Source organism: Amblyomma mixtum, chromosome 3 (genome assembly GCF_055824585.1).
Source record: "Amblyomma mixtum isolate Tamu chromosome 3, ASM5582458v1, whole genome shotgun sequence".
Classification (NCBI taxonomy): Eukaryota; Metazoa; Arthropoda; class Arachnida; order Ixodida; family Ixodidae; genus Amblyomma; species Amblyomma mixtum.
In genome coordinates, this window is record NC_143014.1 from 256,365,791 (window position 1) to 256,370,153 (window position 4,363).

Sequence of the window (4,363 nt, forward strand, 5' to 3'; positions counted from 1 at the left end):
TTGCGTATTCTCCAGTGCCTTTCATACTTCCTCCTACTGCGAGCGCTTGAAGGCATGTCTCATTTTGTCTCCGTAACCTTTGTATTGTTATTGTAAATGTCTGTCCATCATATTTTCTAAAACGCAGGTTAACGGCAGTAAAAACTGTAAAACAATTTACAGCACTCTTATGCCATTTATGAACCACTGGCTACTAGCTTTTAATGCGTTACGCGAGGAAATTTTAAAAGTTGTTTCGTGGGCTAGGTCAGGACGCAATTCTTGCGTCACAATTCCGAGTGTCAGTGGTATGCTGTGGTTTCTGAATAGTCAGTGATGGCGTCTGACTAAATAGTTGCACCATAGTTCGTTTTCATCTGAGCGAAATTCGAAGTCAACTGCTCTCGGGCGCTCGAAACACCTCCGAAACCGGAAGTAGTTCGCCTTTAAAATGGCACCTCGGGAATTGAGGCACATAACTTAGCCCGTTGTTACTTTAAAGGGTCAGTCTACTCACCGAGATGAGTGTATAAATAATGGCATATTCTGGTAGTTGGCACCCTATAACATCAATACCGAGGGGTCTGCGCCCGGTCTAGGCAGGAATTTATATTTTATTTCGTCGTTAAAAGTCGCGTAAAAAAGCATGGTGGCGACCCCAAACGTTCATTTTGTTGAAGAAAGTGGTAGTCTTTTTTTGTAGAAGCATAAGTGAATATACTACGTACCATTTGTATGCCCCAATGTCAGAGAAACGCACGTTTTGTTCTAGTAAACTGTAGAAGGCGTACCGCTCGCTTTTTCTGTAAGTCACATGAATATTTATAGTTACACGTGCGCAAAACGCAGGCACATTCCCACATTTAGTTCAGCGTATGCTAGCAGAGACGCAAAAATAAACTCAGCCTATAGTGGCGCCATCTGGTCGTCAGGACGGGAACCATTGCTGTAAACAAACCGACTCTCCACTTAAGCCTAGGAGCGGCAGAATCGTCACTCTAATTATTAAAACAAAGCAAATTTATCTGTTATATGTTTTCCTATAGGCGAGATGAGACGAAGCGAAAGACAGGCGCCCCATTTATGGCCAGTGAACGCACTGAAAAGGCAGCAACAACGAGAATTGTCCGAAGCGAGAGGTCCGGCTTCGACGGGCGCCGCCATGTTTGTCGCCGCGCGGCGGAAATCCAGATGGCTGCCAGATGAGACTACCATCTCATACAGATGTGTTCCCACATTAATAAATTCTATTTTAAAATGTTCTACCGCACTCCTTGGCACCACAGCTGGCTAAACGGTAATTTGAGTAAAGAGCTATCGGTTGCCGCAAAGAAAATATGGTCGATAAAATTCAGTAGACTGACCCTTTAACATCTTGAAACTGAAAAAGTCTATAGAGACACTCCAGACTGCCTAATGAACCGCTCACTCTGAACGCATTCATTGCGCACTGTAGCATGACGTAACCCGATGCCACGCACCTGGCAATTATTACCTCTGCATGGCTCGACGTAGCCACCGCCGCACCGCTTCTGATCTGCGCGCTGATCCGCCTAAAGGGTATTATGATGGATAGTATAACTTAATTTGAAATGAATTCAAGCGCACAAGAACACGCACACAAGAGAGGAAACACACAGGACTTCTGCGTATAACAACGCGGAAGACGATGACGATAGAATAAACCAAACACGTGAGCTGATAAACAGATTCACAACAGCGCTACGGAACGAGGACAGAAGGAACACGAAAAACACAGGACGGGCGCTGTTGTGAATCGGTTTATTAAGCATGAACCAACTAGCCCACACCACAATCCTCTTAGAACGTGAGCTGACTTCCAACTAAACCTGATTACACACTTGCGCACATTTATGCCTTTCCTGCTAAGTCTAAGGTAAAAAACCGAACTTATCAACAATGATCAAGACCTACAACTCCACAATGGCACACTCCAAAAATTCAATTTCGCCGTTGTCAAGTGATAATGAAGGTTTGCTGGCACACGAAGAACCACCCTTGTCAATATGTTTCACCAGACAAGAGATTGGCAAGAGGTGCTCCATCATCCTTATCGCTATGGTAAACCTCGGCTATCTCCCTTACCGTCTGATGGCTATGTGTGAAAATAACTGACGTTTCATGGAACAAAGGGCTGCATGTGCGCTCTCGTTGGCGACAATGAATAGGTAGATTAGATCCCGTGCCACCGTCCCAAGATTTGTTGTGTTCCATAATGCAGGTGTTTAAACGGCGACCCGTCTGTCCAACGTAGTAGTCACTGCAAGAAAGGGGTATCCAGTAGGCAACACCTTTGGCACCTTTTATCATTTTAACATCGTCTTTTACAGGACAACTTCTTCCGTCTCTCCTTCCCAAGCAGAACATGTATTTGGCCCAATATTGCAAAAATGGATGGTTTCACACTGGGCCTTTGTTGGACCGGCCTTTGCCAATACCTCTCCAGCCGCCGCGGTGGCTCAGTGGTTATGGCGCTCGGCTACTGTCCCGAAAGACGCGGGTTCGATCCCGGCCACGCCAGTCGCATTTCGATGGAGGCAAAATTCTAGAGGCCCATGTCCTGTGCGATGTCAGTGCACGTTAAAGAACCCCAGGTGGTCGAAATTTCCGGAGCCCTCCACTACGGCGTCCCTCATGGCCTGAGTCGCTTTGGGACGTTAAAACAATCCAATCCAATACAATACTTCCCGAATATTGAGCCGATTACCTGTGCCGCTTGGGTTATTGCATTCGGCTGCCGCCTCCTCTGCACTACCGGGCCAGTTTTCTGCGTAAAGAAAAAAATTACATCAACGTTACTTTCTGCAAGCTTTTCGCATTCTGTGCTGCACGTCGTGTACGTACGGTATTACGGCTACCCTTATACGGACTTGTGCATCATTCTGCCTTGGAGTGTGCCTCTGATCCGACTACCTCTTAGCAATCATTCTTTCGCAATATTTTGAGAATGCTGTGTTGGGATATCCTCCTTGCAATCTTATCATCCACGCTCACCGCAACTTGATGCAGACCAGAATTCCCTAAGGCTCTCGAGTACAAGGCATGACGATGCCACCTTTAACCAACTCCGAATGGCCAGACTCATAACTGAGAAGTGGCGTGACCGAATGGGGGAGTACTTCCAGCAAATGTGTAGTGGCCGGAGGGATACTTCCAAAGTGTCCGGTACGTATTTTCTTGAAAAACTTCAGAATTAACAGCATGCTAATCATGCAGCGTTTCCTCTGGTTATCTGTTGCTTTTAAGGTCACATTGAGACGCCTCAGCCGACACCTGGCGTTTGAAAATTGAGACCAGCGGACCGCAGGCAAACAGAAGTTGAGGTTGGTTAATGTGGTTCAAAATACGCACGGAGTGCGGCGAATTTTAAGTGCCGTCGGTTGCGGCGGCAACGCCGCCACGCTTACAGGGTGATTTTCGACCGATATTTTGAAGCAGGATTCGAAAATGAGCCATAAGCGACTATGAAGCTCAAAGTGAGTCAAGCAGGCTGCAGACCTCTTTGCCACAATTCCCGAAAGGCAATGGTAAATGATAAAGAAAACAAGCGGACACAACGTTCGAACAATGGTTTCCAGGTTACCACATGTGCAGAGGATTTCAGGTGTTGGTGCGTTAACGCGCCGCCGATTTCAAAGAGGTCACGGCATGCAAACAGCTGGCTGCATAAACGAGTGGTCGCTATGAAAACGTTCCATGAATTTCGTGACCTAAGCTATGTGACAGTGCGAAGCGCATCTCCGGGGAGCCGCTATCTCCGGAGACATCTTGCCTTAGTGGGACCCCGGACGCGCTTGAACAACAGACTGTATGGCGCCAGGAATCGTCGGGGGCCAAGGCTCACTATGGGTCTAAATGGTGACAGCCTGGGCTGTCATCTCTGTAAACATGCAACTGGTCCAGCACACCCCCTCAACAGTGGCAGCTGCGCCGGCCGGAGAAGAAAAGGCCCAAGCCAGTGGGAAAGTGCGGAGGAAGACGGGGAACGCTGCACTCGCCAGCGCTGAGAGGAGGGCGAGGGAGGCGTTCCGGCCTGGAAAGACTGATAGTTCAAATGGACGGGAAAAGGAAGGAGAAAAAGCCAGTCAGTTTTTGCTGACGAGCAAGGCCCGAGACGACGCCACTGGAAGTCCGTCCTCCAGCGCCCCCAAGCGTTCACGTTAAGGCCGATTCACACGACGGACCGTTCGCCAGCGGCCCGCGCACTACGTGCTCATGCGTCAGCACATTGAGAGGCGCGCTGCCGGCCGCGGCGCGGGCCGCGGGCGAACGGACCGTCGTGTGAATCGGCCTTATCGGAGGAGGAGCTGAGCCTCAGCGAACGAAGAAGGTCAACTCAGCAGTCTCTCCGTTCCTTCTAACG